The 18,760-nt window shown below is 46.7% G+C and overlaps 1 protein-coding gene across 1 annotated transcript in view; it reads right to left on the reverse strand.

Annotated features, from left to right (window-relative positions):
- The window catches only part of TAFA2 (TAFA chemokine like family member 2), a 437,366-nt gene that overhangs the window by 184,724 nt on the left and 233,882 nt on the right, over positions 1–18,760 (reverse strand). The window lies entirely within an intron of this gene.

Below are 18,760 nucleotides of genomic sequence, written 5' to 3' on the forward strand. Positions count from 1 at the left end.
CTTTCCACACGCCCATCCTACTCAAAGCTGGAGGTGGTACACTTCCAAGCTCAGTTCACAGAGCAGCACAGAAACCACTTCCTGTGCTCGAGGTAACGGCCTCTCGTGGCATAAACACAACTGAGCCCACGCTTCGTGTCGAAACACGTCTCCCTATTCCAGGAGGGAAGCACGGAACACCCTCGCCCTCTCGGTTCTCCTGCCACCTTACTGGCCTCTCATCCTCAGGGTGCGTGGCTGCTCTCTGCTCTCCTGGCTGACCTCTGAATGGTTACCACAGCGACTGAAGGCTCTGTTGGAGCCTTCTTTGTCTGCAGTACATCCCCAGGTGACCTCATCCAGTCCCAGGGCTTTAATATGATCTCCTCACTGTTCACTTAAAAAACTTTCCTCCAACCCTGACATCTGAACCTGAGCCAGACTTTCATATTCAATTGAAAATTTAGGGAATTCCCTGGTGGTCCAGTGGTTAGGACTCTGCTTTCACTGCTGAGGGTTCAATCCCTGGTGGGGGAATTAAGATCCGGCAAGCGCGCGCGGCATGGAAGAAAGGGAGAAAGGAATAAAGGGAGGAGGGAGGGAGGGAGGGAGGGAAGGAGGGAAGGAAGGAGGGAGGGAGCGAGGGAGGCAGGAAAATGTAGCATCTCCAAATAGATGGCTAGTAGATTCCTCACACCTAAACAGTGGAGTGACACATCTCCACCCTCCTCTCCCACCCAGTACTTCTCTCCGGTTCCTCACCGAACCACCACCTGGTCACGTGAAAACTTCAGACGTCACCCGTGACCCCTCCCCTTCTCTCTCTCCCACTGCCAACCTTTCAGCACCTCCTATGCTCGACACCTGGAAGCACATCAAGCCCACCCACCTTTCCGCACCTCCACTCTTGCTTCACTACTACAACAGCCTCCCTTCTGACCTCTCTGCTTCCGCTCTTTCACCGTACAATTTTTTCTCCTAATGACATACAGAGCCATCATTTCTTTCTCACAGGCACATCTCACCACTGCCCCACTGAAAATTTCCCGTTGCACTACCAACGCACTGTTATTACTCAGAACAAAAGCCCAGCGCCTGAGCACACCTCACAGGCTGTCTGGGATCCGGCCCATTCTACCTCTGCCATGTGATCACGGATCCTTCTCCCTGCCACTCACCTCCTCTCTAAAGACGTCACACTCACGTCCTCAAGTGCTCCACCCTGCCTCGTTCCTCTACCTGGACGTCCCCCTCGTTCCCTCACTCTTCAGACTGCTGTTCAAATTTAATCTTTCCGAGAGGGCTTCCGGACTATCACGCATAGCTTAGCAGCCAGTCGATTTCCATCCAGTGGACAGCACTATCAATAATAATGTATCTGTGCATTTCTGTGTATATTTTCTGATTCCTACCACTAACATCTAAGTTCCACGTCTTTTTCTGCTTTATTCACCACTGGGTTCCACGCTACCGGGTCTAGAATGGTGGCTCGCACGTAGTAGGCACTCAATAAGTATTTATGACAGAAAAAAAAAATTTCATAAAGCCCCTCCTTCTATACCCAATAGCCATTCCCAAAAAAGGCCCTGAATCCTTTTTATTTTAATGTCAAATTTAACAGCCTTGGGGAAATTGCCTGACTTGTGTGCTACTCTCTAATTTTAAGAAACAGTGGTTTTAAAGCTCTATAGTTTCTCTGTCAGTCAACCATTACGTGTGAGTCAAAAACACAACTGCACTCATGAAGTTGAAAATTTCACGTTTATTTTTACTTCTGAGGACGTTCAAGAGCAAAGGCTCTTCTTTACAAAGTCAATCGTAATTTACACTCACTAAATTACCTGCCTTTCAGACAATGGAATAATAATACCCTAAGTGATTTGAGAAAAGTGTCTGGCTTTTGGAAAGTCCTGTTATACTTTTCAAGATCCATCATCAGAAATTGCTAAAGATTTCTGCAACTTAAAAGCTATGCTTTTGAGACACTAAAAGACTGACACATCACAGAAGTTAGAAGCAGAAACCTCAAAGCAGGACTTCCCTGGTGGCACAGTGGTTAAGAATCCACCTGCCAATGCAGGGGACACAGGTTCGAGCCCTGGTCCAGGAAGATTCCACACGCCGTGGAGAAACTAAGCCTGTGCACCACAGCTACTGAGCCTGCGCTCTAGGGCCCGCAAGCCACAACTACTGAGCCAGAGTGCCACTACTGCTGAAGCCCACACGTCTAGAGCCCAAGCTCTGCAATAAGAGAAGCCACGGCAATGAGAAGCCCTTGCACCACAACAAAGAGTAGCCCCCGCTCACCACAACTAGAGAAAGCCTGCACACAGCAACGAAGACACAACACAGCCAAAAATAAATAAAATAATAAATCTTAAAAAAAAAAAAAACCTCAAAGCATCCTTCTATATCAAGTACGTTATTAATAAGGTAAAAAAAATACAAAATTTGATCCACATCAATGCACTGTAGCAATTAACGGTGATGTTCTAAAGACATAATGCACAAAAAGAGCCCCCTGGCTTTGCAGTTACCATACCAGGCTTAAGGTAAACAATATTCAACACAGAAGTGAAGACATCTGAATGAAAAATACAGCAGGTTTTTTTTTTCCTGGTGGGACAAACTCCCCCCAAAACTCAGGCACTGAAGAGGCGGAGTAGGAGAACGAGAGTATAGAGAGATTTTACGTATACGTTGAAAACGTGGCTCTGCCTCTTCCTAGTTTGTACCTGCGCATCTTACGTGTCTTTCCTCAGCAAATACTCTGTGCTGGAGGCTGTGCCAGGTGCCAGGGCTACGCGACGAGCCCCGGAGCAGCTTTGGGACTCGGTTGAGAGCCTTAGTGTTCTCCTAGGTGAAGTGGTGAACCAAGATAAGCGGGCAGCACACAGAGCACAGGAGGAAGCACTTCAGTGAACAGCTTATTATCTTCATCATTTCCCACAAGGTTCGGCAACCCGTGGCTGTGTGCTTCCTCCTAGGGATTTCAGGACTCGTCATTCAGTCCCACGGGCAAGCCGTCCGCGGCACTGCTGGCCTGAGCGTGGACCGCACGGGACCAGAAAAGCAGCTGCACTCAGAGAACCGCGGCGGCTGAGAGGCTGCCAAGCAGACGTCTCGCTGGCCTCGACCCGTTAACTCAGTGAAGAGTACAAAAATCTACCACGTGGGCTTTATTTACCAGCCAAGGTATTTTTTAATGCCGTATCTTCAGCAGGCTGTCATTAAAAATTAGATGCTAAAAAGAAATCAGAAGAAAGTGTACACTCAGGACCCAATGGAGATTTCAGAGTTTGGTTTTTTTTTCATTTCCTGGTTCTCCATTTCATAACATTAATGGGTTAAATCTAGGAATACAGCCAACAAGTATTGTTCTGTTTCACAGAGAATTACTGCACCTAATTCAGCGGTACCTGAGATTCTTATCGTGTAACAGAACTATTTTATGACTGTCTTAAAAAGGTAGTCACTCACCTGCGTCAAGAGTAAGTATTGTTCAAAAGCCTAAGCCATGACCAGGCCTTTAAATAAGTGTGCTAATTACCTGCCATGACAGAAGACGCTCCATGAAGGAAAGAGCAATGACTGGTCAGCTCCTCTGGAATCACAGTTCAATAACCCGACGGCATTATTACCTTCACATCGATGCACTAATGTTGAGAGTCATAAACAGCTATAATAATGATCCCAATTAAGGAAAATAAATCAGCAGCTTAACCTCTCAGAGGGTAAGATGGTCTTGATGTTATTACATTAAGGATCAAGTCTGCTACTGTACACAGATGGATGTGTAAACCACAAAAGTGCTCAATAAATGCAGAGTTAGCATCACCAGTCTCAGCAGCAGCGGACAGACGCTGTCCCGTATATTAAAGACTGTGGATGTCTCCAAGAAAAACTTCCTCACAGCAAATTAGTATGAAATGAGATTTTAATTAGAAAAAATGGTTCTTGTCCTCCTCAGCTATGAAAGCAAAGCATAATGCAGAATTCCTTTCTCATACACAGGGGATAATGGGTTTTTGAAAATTACCAAAAGGCAAACACTCATTTTATTAAGTCCCTGAACAAAATGCCTTTGACATCTGTCTATTGCTAGTAAGGCACGCAGACACCCTCTCACAAAGGGGCCCCAGAGCTCTGTCTTTTCAGTGCTTTATTAATTCACCTGAACACACGTGGAAAAAGCCCAAGTTCAGCAATCATGTTGTTAACATACATCTTCACTACTTTTAATCTCCCTTTTAACAAGGAAAGTATGTACCACCTGATTCAGACTATCTGCAGAGACACAAATTTGGTCCTTGATGGGCTATCAAGAAAAAGCGTAACTATTCTAAACACTGACGGCTAACTTGGAAATAGGGAAGAGTCGCCCGTATCCCTCCACACGGCCGGTTATAAGGTCACAAATCCTCCTAAAGGACGTGGATTCCAGGGGGGCTCTGGAAAATATGCAGAAGATAAATTTGAAAGTGTCAAACTCAGTGACACGTGGTGCTAGAATGTCCCAGAACTTTGTCAAGAACCATCAGCCCAGACTCCCAAAATCAAACACCAAAAAATGACCCACAGAACATAATATCGTTAAAGGACATGAACTTATTTCACGTAAATTTGGGAAAATCTCTTTACAGAGCAACACAGACATAGTTTTGCCTGTATCTGAGGATGAAGGAATGAACTAGAGAGTACTTCATGGTCTTTCCCACCCCTGTTTTCCACTGTATAATCAGAATGTTGCATTCTTTACCAATCTAAGCCAAACTGATACTAACGTTCCCCCAAAGTCAGTTTATTCTCTGGCCTGCAGTGTAATTTTTAATCCTAGAGTGATCCAACAGTGCCATTTCAGGAAGCGAGAAGGAGCCTGCATTTCGCTGTCAGAGAGCTACCAGAGATGAGTTTGTAACCCCACGGACACCAGGAAGGATGTTCACAGATCAGGAAATCTGGAGAGAAAGGCATCCAGGGCCCCACACAGGATACGTATTCAGTCACAAATCGGTAAACTGTACCGAGCATTTTGACCCTGAAGTCACAACCTTTTCAAGGTTCTATCTTCTTGTCTGTAAAAATGGAGGAGAGTTACCCAAGTGTAAGAAAAATCCTGCAATTTTAGAGCACTTTAAGCATGCCAGGGGGATGCGAGGGTGAGAAACACACTCTCCTTACGGGTAAAGCTGACCAGCAGGACACTTCTCCATGAGATGCTGAGCCTCGGGGGAGACATGCAGACGGCAAACACACATGTGGATGTGGGGGGGGGCGGGGGCAGTCAGGACTGAGAGGCGGGAGATGGTCAACCAGCAAAGAGTCTGGCATTAGCAGAGGTGCGGAAGTTCAATCCCTACGAAAAATGCCAGTATTTAAGGAGAGGCAAAGGAAAAGATGCCTACACCAAAGACACGGGGGTGTGAGACGCGCCAGGAGGGTGCGAGGGCCGGGCAGCCAGAGGGGGACAGAGAGTCACGTGGGAAGGGATCAAACAGCAGCGGCAAACGATGAAGAGACTGGGAACCGCTGCCTAAACACCTACAGGACGGGAGAAAGGCAGAGCCGAGCGTGGACACGCCTGAACGAAAAGACGTGGCAAGCTGTGGGAAACCAAAGTGGAAAAGTTGAGCAGGTCTTGAAGAGAGTAGCAACAGTATGAAATAGTCACTGAGAGGAGTCTACTGAAGGAAAACTTTTCCTGCACACTGAAAGGAGCAAATAATATACATACTGTTTTTTTTAGAGTGTACAATTTGGTATTTTTTTTTCTTATTAGTAATGTATACGTGGCAATCCCAATCTCCCAATTCATCTCCCCCCGCCAACCATCCCCACTTTCCTCACTTGGTGTCCATACGTTTGTCCTCTACATCTGTGTCTCTATTTCTGCCTTGCAAATCGGCTGATTTGTACCATTTTTCTATAGTCTGCATATATGTGTTAATATACGATATTTGTCTTTGTCTGACTCGCTTCACTCTGTATGACAGTCTCTAGGTCCATCCATGTCTCTATAAATGTCCCGGTTTCATTCCCTTTCACAGCTGAGTAATATTCCATTGTATACATGTACCACATCTTTTTTATCCATTCATCTGGTGATGGACATTTAGGCATATTGCCTTTTAAATGCGTAAAGCTAGTGCATTATTCAACAAACCATTACGAAACGTGGTTATGGGAAAAGACAAGGATACAGAAGGCAAATCTCCGATGTCAGAAATTCAAGTGTGTGAACAATTCCCCGTACAACACAAAACAAGTCCCCAGAAGAGTCACGCACATCCGTGTGTGTGCCTGCGTGCGTGCATGCGTGTGTGTGCGTGCTGGAGCTGGTGGCTACTCTTTCCTCTTTCAGTCCCCAGGACACACGGCGTGCACTAAGTAGATGAGATGATTCATGGAATTTAGGGGTACCACCCACAGCATGGAGAGAACCATTCTCCTATCTTTATTCTTCGATGTATTACAATTTGAGTATCAGGGACAGAACTCCCATGACTAACTGAGAGGACTGGCAAGGGCCACATCCTCCTGCCTTTCACAGAGCACAGAGCTGCGGACAGCCGACAAAGGAAGACGCTGGGGGCGGGGGGCTGAAAGCCTCTGACTGTCCACCCGCCTCTCAACTCAGGGCACGGCACCCTCCCCAAGGCTGACTCTGAGAGAAACGTAATTAACAAACACCCTCCGGGCAGGGCTGGGGGCGAAAGTGACCTGAAAGCCTCTGTCCTCAAGAAGTTCCCAATTTAGCTGCAAAATAAAACACACGCGTGAGAAATCTGACATAACATTAAGATTTTACAGGCTCATCAAGACTCCTAGCGAGCCTGCCCAGGGTGGTGCAGAATTCTTACCAAATCCGTGCTACAGACTGAAATGCGTTTTAAAAAAAAAAAAGAATACATGTAAGGGAAAGCTGTGAAAGAGGCAGGCATGGGACTGGGTCTTAAAACTCGGTACAGGTCAAGACCCCACGCAGCACAGCAAAACACCCAGTCCCGCCAGAATCAGTACTCCCTTTCCCACCACTCCTGAAAACACCCTGTGCAAATCTGAACCATCTGTGTTTCTTCAAAGTGAGGAACCAGAAGCCCTACCACTGCCAATGATTTGAACAACTCTATTTTAGGAGGTGTTTGTTTCAAAGACCAGATACTTGACTGTTGCTTTGTCTTCAGGAAAACAAGACAAGTAATTTGCCTCCACGTTCCCCGCTTGGCTGAGGAGGTATATAGCACATACAGAAGTTCACAAAGGTTGAATTTATTCGTAGTTTGTCCTCACAGTTTTCAGAAGGAAATAGCCATGTTTACTTCATGTTTTATTTTCTGGGCCATTCATTTAAGATTGGATGGGAAAGCTTCTTTGAGTTTAGATTTTTGCATTTAAAAACAAAAACCAAACCAAAACCCATAGCAATTTACCATAATTAGCACCCTTAGAATCACTCAGCAGCAGGAATTTCCTCACTCCAGTCCTCTACTCTCCACTCCCACCTTCACCCAGACTCTGGGCAACATTTCAAGCACAGAGGCACTGAGATCGGCCCAATCTTCCAAAGCCCCTATGCTATCAACAACCCTGCCATGTCTCTCACACTCACGATGCTCAAGCCACGCTAAGTTCTGCTTAACTCTCTGCAGGCCTAGTCACAGCAGGGTACATTCCACTCACACAGCCCCTTAAACTGATGTGCCTTGCAGTACCACATTAAACCCAATACGGAATTCACTGTCAGGCTGAGGTACAGGCACTGAAGATCACACCGCAGCTTTAGAAAGCCCACACCCGCCATGCATTCCGTGAACAAGGTCATCCGACCTAGTCTGTTTTCTGGGGCAGAGCAAGAACAAAACCAGGGCTGGTTCCAGGGAAGTGGAAAGCAAGCCTCCGGCCTAGACCGTGAGTCACAAACAGGACTGGGCATGAAACCAGGATTGACGACAGGCTTCTGAAGGAGACACGTCAAGACCTTGGAAGGTGAGACGTCACAACAGCAGCCAAGACACAGTGAGCAAGGCTCCGGCGGGGAGAGGGCACGACGCAAGGCAAACAACACAGGACACCACAAAGGATGCAGAGGAGCTCAAAGAAGAAGCGCCAAACCAAAGCCAAACACAAGCGAACGCCTCGTGCCTCCTCACGAACAGTTCCCAGCCGGCCCTTACTGAGGGAGACCCTGAAAATTTTCTCTAAACTCCCCAGCGGAAGCTAACGATACCGACAGTTACCAACTTACCAAGGGCCTGTGTGCCCAGCGCTTCACGTACACAATCTCGTTTACGCCTCGAAACAGCTCTCCAGGCATTAATTAATTCTCCATTTCACACATGAGAAATCCAAGGTGCAGAAAGGTTAAGTAGCTTCTCAAGGTCACCCAAACAGTAAAAGCCAGAGCTGGAATTCAAAGTGCTCATTTCCGTACTATATGCTATTCATGCTGGAGTTTGTGGCCGCAAAATGCGCGCTGTTCTCATTGCAGAACTGCGCTGTCGAGCACGGTCACCACCAGCCGCGTGTGCTGACCGAGCACCTGAATGGTGCCCCGTGTCACGTGTTGACATGATGGTATTTTGGATATGCTGATTTAAAGAAAACACATTGCAATAATTAATTTCACCTCTTTATCTTTTTTAATGTAGCTACTAGAAAAGTTCAACATATATGTTTAATGTATAATACGTAAGCCATACAGCCCACATTTCTGTTGATCAACACTACCCTAGAGTATAAATCCAGTCTTTCACAGTCCTTTATAAAACAAGACACGGACTCTCCGGCGTTTCAGCTACAGAGCAGCATATTCAGAGGGACAGGAAGGAAGCCAAGAGAGGCCCTAACTCTGCTCCTGGCGTTATCGTCCTCGCCGGAATCACTGCTGAGCGTAGCCACAATCACCCCAGCATCCACGTGTGGGAGCAAACTCTTCTCTTGCCTCTTAGTACAGCTAAGAAATGTCAACCTCTTTAAAAGCTTATTTTGCATGACTCTGATAAAACAAAAGTGAATCACAAAAAACTCAAGGAACGGATAACAAATCAGAGGCTTCGATTCTGACCTCAGTTGACTTGGGTCAGAGCTTGAAAGCCCCACGCTATCACGGGAAGGAAGCAGCCATGTGGGCCTGGGGTTACAGACTTAAAAACTTACAGAATCCTACACTGGTTACCCAGATGAGAGGAAAACTTCTGGTGGCGTACAATAAGGAGTGGTCGTCTGTTTAGGAAATAGGTGAAGGATGTCTGTCTTCAAAGCATCAAACTTCAAATTTTTAAAAACACTCACAGGGCTTCCCTGGTGGCACAGTGCTTAAGAATCCACCTGCCAATGCAGGCGACACGGGTTTGGGCCCTGGTCCGGGAAGATCCCACATACCTCAGAGCAACTAAGCCCGTAAGCCACAACTACTGAGCCCACATGCTGCAGCTACTTAAGTCCGAGAGCCTACAGCCTGTGCTCTAGAAGAGCAGCCACCGCAATGAGAAGCCTGCGCACCGGGACAAAGAGTAGCCCCCCCGCTCCACAACTAGAGAAAGCCGGCGCACAGCAACAGAGATCTAACGCAGCCAAAAATAAAATTAAATAAATACATAAATTTTTAAAAAATAAAAATAAATAAAAACGTTCTGCAACAACTGCCATGGAGGTAACCGTGGACAATCTTCTCTCCTAGTTTTGAGGCTGTAGGCTTGATACACTGGAATGAAGGCCACGTTAAGAAAGAGAGAACCAGGAAGGAAAATGGGTGGGGAAAGAAGGTGCTAAGCAAGGAAACTGAGCTTAAACTAGCCCTGCTCACTAGACCAAGTGCCCATCCCCATAGAGCCCAAGAAACCACCATCATCAACTGACACTTACCCTATAAAACTCCTAACATATGTGCTGATTATCATATACACTAACCCCTAGAGAGAACTCTAATTCAATTGCTTTTGTGAGCACAGAAAACAAAACAAAACAAAACAAAACTGGGAGACACTGGGGAAGAAATACGCCCCAACTTTTATGACTCCAAATTGCAATATTTAAGATGGCACTTGGAAAGCCTGACTCCTTTCCTAGCCTCCGTCTGTGGGTCAAACCTCCGTTTTCTAGGACAGACGTCAGGAGGACGTGAAAAGCAGGGAGCGCGTGGACAGGGATCAGGATGCCAACTTCCACGTATCTGTAACACTCCTTATTAATACCTGTTGCGTGGCTTCCCTTTCTCGGTAATTTGATTCTTGAGCAAATGAATGGGGTCGGCAGTAACGAGCCAAAGTCCTTCACGCAAGAGAGGCACCGTCTGGTCGGAAAACAGATGCCTCCAAGGCAGCCATGCTCAGCCGGAAAGGAGGTGGCAGGACAGTCGGATGACAGGAGACGCTAGATGCAGTATCTTCACGACACGTCGACAGGGCCCAACACTGAGTCCTGAGGGCTGTGGCTTCCTTGCATTCAGAAAGGAAGCTATCTAAATAAGAACTTTGGAAGCGGCGTGCGGTACAGCAATTACAAGCCTGGAAGAGAAAGACCCAAGGGCACTGCCCCCAGCTGACCCGAGGCAGGACACCTAACCTGGCGGAGTCGGGCTAGGTCGTCACGCCAGCCCCCAACAGCTCCAACATCCTAGGATTCTGTGATAGAGAGATTGGTTCCCTTCCTCTATTCTAAACAGGTATAATAATGCCATGTAAGAATGAGACCGGTCTTGCTTATCGCCAAAAGGGTGAAAAGATGTGGGGACACGAGGAAATCCACCCTAATCACCACTCTCGCGCCCCACACCTGTCCCTGAAGCCGTAACTTTAAGGATGAAGACCCACGGGTAGAATTTCAGTCGGTAGAAGGGGTGACAGTGTTAAATGTTCAGCTGGGAGGCATTAAAATCAAAAGTCATTTACTTCTTAATTTTGCCATTGGAAATGGCATGTCTCGGGATCTAATATTAAATTTCTATAAAGGGCCTCAAGTTTGCCCCACATGAGAAGAGGAAGACCCAAAACATGAGGACCACGCTCAGCACGCCGCTCCCCAGAATCTGTGCAGCGGGCCGAAGTGTGGGAGTTCGAGCCATCGCCAGAGTGTCCAGAAGGTTTGGAATCTATTATTTAGAAAGCCTGGGGATTAGAAGCTACGAGTCACCCTCAGCCCCATGAAAATGATTAGTGCTATTCCAGGTACAGACTCCCTTGGTCCATCAGTAAGCAGACACTACCTAACAGAAAATCCCACACACGGGAGACTTTCCTTCAAAAGAGGTTTCTAGGGACGTCCTAGGTGGCACAGTGGTTAAGAATCCACCTGCCGATGCAGGGGACAGGGGTTCCATCCCTGCTCCAGGAAGATCCCACATGCTGAGGAGCCACGAAGCCCGTGCGCCACAACGACTGAGCCCACGCGCTGCAACTACTGAAGCCCGTGCACCTAAGGCCCGTGCTCTGCAGCAAGAGAAGCCATGGCAATGAGAAGCCCGTGCACCACAGGGAAGAGTAGCCCCTGCTCGCTGCAACTAGAAAGTCTGCGCACAGCAACAAAGACCCAGTGCAGCCAGTAAGTAAGTAAGTAAATAAATAAAGAGATTTCTAAAAAATATTCTCATGGATAGACTGCAGGACCTGCCATTACATTTTCAAGATTTCACTCTAAAATGATCATATACCATTCACTGATTCACTCAACACACATTTCAGGGTGAGCCGCGTGCCAGGCCAGGGATCCAGAGTTGACAAAACATTAGACGTCCAAGAATTTTAGTCTCTCAAGAGTTGTTTTCTGGTTGGAAAGACAGGCTATAAAACAGTTATTTTATATATGTAGTATAAGAAAATAATGTGTCATACCCTGGACATGATTTGCAACTTGTTCTACAACTCTTTCACAAATTAATATAGTTTAAGGCTTGGGAGGGACCACAGATATATGTAGTCCAAACATCCCCCCAAGATCCCCACCAAGTGGGTGTCCCACATATTCTAGAAATCACCCCTAGCAAAGGAACTCACTCCCACCAATTAGGACAGATTCATTTCCCCCGTAGAACCTGGTCCTAAACCATGTAAATCAAGCCAGAGCCCCACGTATACATCCATTTTTAAATACCTGAGGACAGCTCTCACTTTTTCCCTGGCTGATCTAAATCATCCCCAGGACCTTCAGCCCTTCCTCACATGAGATGGCACGAAAGCCTTTGTCACTGAGCTTACTCTCTTCTGAACAGGCTCGTTTTCCTACATCCCTTTGAAAGATGAGATCCAAAACTAAATATAATAAAGTATTTTTAAAAAGACATTTGGGGGTCTCATAGATCTGTGTTAGAACCTTAACTCTAAAAATTGCCAACTGTTTGACCTTCAGCAAATTATTTAACCTCTCTGAGTCTGTTTTTTAACTTCCATGTACTAAGAAATCAGAATTTTCATTATATACCTCAAAGGTTGATTATAAGGATTGAATGTGATGTAGTCTGTATGATACTCAGCATGGTATCGGACAAATGGTAAAGGTTTAATTAATGGTAGTTGTTTTTTACACTGTTATTATTTTTACCTTCCAGCTGTAATCTGACTAGCCCAAAGTAAAGCATGACTGTTGAGTCATCTTTGAAGTTGTTAAAATTTACACAAAGACTCTCTATTGTCTCTTTCCATTTTTCACCTTTGGTTGCAATACTATGCTTTTGTTTTTTTAATTCTCTGATTTCTTGGCTTTGTGACTCATCTACTTCTGGCTTCTGCCTTCATCCCACTTTTATTTAGAAAAAATTTCTGAGTGGGAAACCTGAGCCACCTGTCACAGTGAATCTGTAGTACGGGTTCAAAAAGATCTCATTCCCAATTAAGAGAATCACAGTGAAAACTGCAAATTAAGATGCTCTCCATTTTTGCTTGAAAAATAATTTTTAAAGGACATACTTCAGGTTTAATGCTTCTTTATCTAAATTATGCACAGATGTTGCCTGAAAGTGTATTCATAACAGCTACATTAACTATGAGACGTCCACTCACATCACTGTCACTCACGTCTAATTAACCTACATGCCCAACTGGGAGCCGCACCTCGAACTTGAACGCGGCAAGGAGCGTGAGTCGCATGGCTCTCCCAGCCCCCGGTCCTGCCACTTGAATGTGCGCGGATAGGAGAGGGAAAGGAAGATGAGTGTCCAAGATCAGCAGGGGTGACCATCAGGAGAACCTGGCAGGATTATGTGAACAGCTTAGGTCGGAAATCACTACATGTGGAGACTTTCTCTTGACCAGGAAACTTCTTTCTTACCTTTCATGAGATAATGAAATAGTAAGAAAAAACCATGACACTGCCCCTATGAATCCAAGTCTAGACAGCATTTTGAAAGAAATGCACAATTTTTTTCATACCTTTGGCCTGTCATAAACGAAACATTTGGTTTTCTTCAATAATAAGGTCTGAGTTCTACCAGTCCTTCACGTGGTACCCCTGACAACGCGGCATCCAGGCTCTGCCTGACTGCTGGGAGGCTCAGCACCTACTAAGACACAGCACTCCACGGACGACCTGTCTTCAGGTGAGGAATCTTTTGCTTTTATCAGATCAAACTCTATACCCTCTTTAACCCCCCTCTATAACTGACCCACGCGCTCTAGAGCAACACATAAGGAAGCTCAGCAGATGGGAAATTGAGGGGAAGGAGCTGGTAGGTATTCAGACACAGGGCATCTTTCCTGCTGCATGTTGAAGTGGGCCAGCACACTTACATCTCCAAGGGGACAAGCCCTACGTGGGGCCTGAAAAGAACTGGATGAGGATGTTTGTCCGCTACTGGGTATAGGTCTATGAAGGTCACACAATTCCTACATCAGGCATGGATCTGGAGGCCCAAGAAGCCACGTAGTTAAAAAACAACAACAACGGACCTTGGCCACCAGCAGGCAGAGCCGAGCTCCATGGAAGAGAATCAATAACCACGTTTTGGAAACAAAAGGACAACACTTTTCAGAAGCGTCCTGAATCTTATGAACAAATACAGCTCTCGAGAAGCAGCACTGCAGAGCTCAGGGGTCCTCAGTGCTGCTAGGCGTAAGAACCACGTTTGTTTAAGATGCAGACGACGGGGTTCCGCCCTTAGAGATTCTAATTCAGCACCTCCAGTGTGGGGCCCAGGAGGCTTCCTACTCAGCAGGGCAGGCTCCTTGGGGAATAAAAGCCCGGGCGTCAGAAAGATGTGTGTTCACACCTGGGTTTGCCAGTACCGGCCATATTTCTTCTTCAGTGAAACGGAGATGATGATCATAGTTCCAATCTCTTCGAGGTGTTAAAAGAATTAAATAAGAAAATGTGTGTAAAGCAGTTATTATTTTCATTTTTCCTTCTTACAATGTATTGATTTCAATTTCCTCTCAAGGAATTACTATCAAGACCACTTTCCCTCTTGGCTTCCTTTTTCTGATGCTCTGTGTGAAATTCAGAAGATATCTTTGGAAATAGGGCACAGAGGAATCAACCAGAAACCCTGTTATTCTGATATTCACTATACCTTTCTGAGCCAGGCTTTCCCCCTCTCAACTCCTCCTCTCCCAGACACTACCCTCTCATCGCTACTGCCATTTCTCTTGTACAAGCCCACTGGCATGTGGCACGTTTTGCCCAGAAAGCTCTTCTCACTGCCTTTCTGAATAAATATTTTCCATCTGTGAAACACTCAGATCAAATATCACCGCCCCAAAGCAATCTTTCTGATCACAGTATTTTGTTTTCTGATTGTAATTGTATGATGGTCAATTTCTTCATCCGGCTCACGTGATCCCTGGGTCTAACTCTGCAGTGAAGAGGAGGAAATTGGGCAACAGGGGAATGGATGGTAGTTAATCACTCAACCCAAAACAAGAACGTCTGTTTCAGATTGCTTAGTTCAGGAAGATACATCTTTGGCCTAGCTTATCGGTACTATATCCTCAATTTTCCACTTCACTTTCTTGATGTTGACTCATGCTAACATTTCTCAGTCTTATTAGTTCACTACCAATGTGAAGTTATTATATGCAAAATTTAAAAATAACGTAGTAATCACAAAGGCAATTTCTGAACCACTTGAAGCACAATCAAGCACCGAAGTTAAAATATCTACAGTGTCGACATAATATAACCGATGTAACACATCAGCACTAATTTAGACACTGAGTGAGAAAGTGAACCGTGAAATATTATTCCTTTCTTCCACTGACAATTGAATAAATCATTACGCATACTACATAGAACAGTATAAGTTTCTAATAATAGTATAATATTAAGTAAGCTATATAGACTATCAGGCAGTAATATTCAAATGCTTTGGGGAAAAAATGGACAAGTGGAAAGTTGCCAGAGAAGGCTTCGCAGAGAAGATGCAGGCTTAAAGAGGATGAGAGGGTAGCCAAGCACATCTGGGGCAAAAATCCCCTCCGGAAATGCCCGTGCAGAGGCCAAGAGGCAGGGGTGTGACTGCTGGATTCAGAGGCCAGTGTAGCTGGAGCAGAGCAGGAGTCAACATTCGAAAGAAAACGACAGACCACGTCATAATGGGATCTACGGGCCTTTATGAGGGACTGGCGTTCACTCTGAGTGGCAAAGGGAACCGCAGGGCTGTTTGAGGAGAGGACTGAAAAGATCTGACTCGGGTGCTCATCCCTCTGGCTGCCTGGCTGAGATACAGTGTGTGGAGGCGGAGGGCAGGTCAGAACGCCGGGCACTGAGGTCGGAGCAACGACAGTGCGGGTGGTGAGGCGCGGCCAGACGCTGAATGGGATCCGACGGCAGAGCTGGACGTCTTACTGATAGATTGAATGCGAGTGACAGAAAAAGAGGACTCAAGGTCGACTGCAAGGTTTTGGAGTCAAGCAATGGAAGAACGGAATTTCCACCGTCTCAGATGGAAAGGGCTGTCGGCTGTCTATCCGCTCTCCGCAGGGAACTGCTGGATTAAGCAATCTGATACGTAAGCGAGTGAAGCATGAAGATCTGGACATAAATGCTAGTTTGGGAGCCATCAGCACAGTGATGTCATCTGAAGACAGAATTCGATGGTACGACCGTGGGTGAGTGCATGCAGAAGAGAGAAGAGGATTCAAGACTGGGGCCGAGGTCTCACAAACACTGAGCGTTCACGGAAAAGAGAAGCAAACAGTAAAGGACGCTGAGAGGCAACGAGGTAGCAGAGAAACCAAGGGTGTGGTATCCTGTAAGCCACATAAAGAGAGTTTACCAAGGAGAAGCGTGTGATCAGCTGTGTCCAATGCTGTTGATCCGTGGAGGAAGATGAGGGCTAAGAGCCGAACGCTGGCTTCAGCCACGTGGAGGTCTTTGGTTACCTTAACCAGAGCAGATTTAGAGGAGAGGTGACACAAACACCAGATTAGAAGAGCAAGATTTCTGCCAAGGGATGTAACGTGATAGAACGGGTGGGGAAGTGCGGCGAAAACAACATCTCAAAAATATCGAGGATGTAACGGAACGTGTGCTGCTGGAAGGGATCCGCCTGAGAGGTGAGTAACTGATGACGGAAAGAGGAGGCAGAATCAGCAGGTATGTCCTCGGGAGGTGGCAGGTGGGTTCACGGTTCCAGCGAACAAGTGGAGGGATTCGCTTCAGGTTAAAACAGGGGTAATTCTTCTTCTACGGCAATGCTGGCAGGATAGAAATATCCCCCGTGCAGTCTTTTAAAAATGCAACGTTCAGGCCCCAACGAACAGGTTCCGATTTAACTGGGCTCGTGCAGGAGCTGAGGCATCCGGAGTTTTATAAACTCACAGCTGATTCCAACGTGCCCACAGGGCTGCGAGCACGGCTCTGTGGTAGGAGGCAGGAAGGCAGAGGCTGAGGGCTGGGTGGATGCGCTGGCAGACGTTCTCCGTGGGTCCTTCAGTCTTAATAAATCAGGACGCAAGGTCAGCAGCGAAGAGTGAGGATGAGGAAGGGGCACTAGGCTTTGAGGAGAGAGGAGAAACGATGGAGTGGGCAGAGAGTGGAAGAGGGCACAAACCAGAGAAGGCAGGCATGACTGCCCGGAGGCATTTCAGACCCTCCTGAGGTACAGGGTTACAGGTTTAAAGATACCAGTCCGCTTGTTTTACTCTAGCCTCAATCAGCTGCACAAGTGAAGAAAGAGAGACATTTGTTGTAAAGAAGGCCGTCCTCCTCCAGGGAAGTGTAAAGGCGCAAAAGAAGGGCAAGTGAGCTAGGAATACACACAAGGCGGTGGGATTAAAATTAGGGAGAGAGGGTTGAGAGAATAAAGAGGCCGGAGGATAGCAAAAAGATGGTAAGATCCACGGACTGAAGCTCCTGCAGGGGTTGAAGGATGAATGGCGGATACTAGAAGGATTCCAGGACAGTAAACGGAATTAAAAGACCACAGATGACAGAGAGCGGGACAGCTGAAGCTGGGATTGTGTGGGGGGCACAGCCACTGGCAGTGCCACGGCCAGAGGACCACCAGGGGTGAAACGGCTGAAGTAGGAAGCAGGACAAGCCTGCCAGGGAAACGGGGTTCAAGAAGCCGAGCTGCCCAGGTGCTGGAAGGGTTATGCACGTTTGTATTACAATTTCCATGAATCAACAGTGATAAGGTAAAATCACCAAGAAACGTAGAAGAGTAGTTCAAGAATCAGCGGATAAGAGCACCGAGAGACAGCAGATCGTACAGCCAGCTGACAGGAGTTTCAGCACCGCGGTGTTTGAGGGAGGACAAAGGCGGAATGAGTAACCAGGAAACTTCCCCACGTCCGGCTTCAACAGCAGGAGGGCTGTTGGAGGAAAAAGCAACCACCTGAGATACCTGCAGGGGACGCAAGATCCTCCGAAGAGCCAGGTTATCATTAGGACAAGAAGGTGACAGAACCGTTCAGAGAAAATTGAGAACACGGAGGTTTTGCTGAGGATGGACCTTGAAGGGCCCCCTGTGAAAAGCACTGGGCGATGGGGAGAGTGAGAGGCGGAGACAGAAGAGCAGACAGGCAGCCCTGATGGGGATCGGCACGCAGGAACAGTCCGGGGTTTCTCGTGGAGAATAAAGGAATGACGGGCAAATGAAGCATGTCCTGATGGGTGCAGGGCAAAACGTGACAGTGAGGCTGAGAAGGCTCGGGAAAAATGGAAGAAGAACCTAGGCCTCTCTCTTGACTTTTTAGGTGGAACCAAGGAGGTCCGGAGCAGTGGAGTGTTCTCAGCCCTCCTGTTGGTGGAATGTAGGCTCTCGCTTTAAAATACAAAGGAAAATTTCATAAGAAAAATAGACCTTTAAAAAAAAAAACGGAGGTGGTGATACCAACAGTGAAAAGAACATGAGATTTGGAAACAGGACACCTGAGGTTAAATTTCAGCTACAGTGATCAGTAATCAAACTACAGTTGGCCTTGTAGGCGATGACTCTGCACACAGTTGAAAATCTGCGTATAAGGTACAGTCAGCCCTCTGTGTACACGGTTCCCCCACGTTTACATCCACAGACCCAACCAGTGCAGATGACATGGTGCAGGACTGCAGGATTTACCCCTGGAAAACATCCACGTACAAGTGGATGGACCTGCGCAGTTCACACTGGTGTGCTTCAAGAGTCGACGATAACTGCTTTTACAGATTTCGTCACGAGCTGCCCACGGACCACCATGACCCTGAAGAAATCGACAGTCACACAAACTGTCCCTTAGCACCGGTACTTAGTCTGTGTTATCCTAACCCCTGGAATACTCTTCTGAAAGAGTCAGAAACACAAATAATCACAATGATAAACGTAATCTCGTGAAGCACCGTCCGCAAGGGCTGCGGGGCCAATGGAACCGGAGGA

This window comes from Hippopotamus amphibius, chromosome 12, assembly GCF_030028045.1.
Source record: "Hippopotamus amphibius kiboko isolate mHipAmp2 chromosome 12, mHipAmp2.hap2, whole genome shotgun sequence".
NCBI classification, from domain to species: domain Eukaryota; kingdom Metazoa; phylum Chordata; class Mammalia; order Artiodactyla; family Hippopotamidae; genus Hippopotamus; species Hippopotamus amphibius.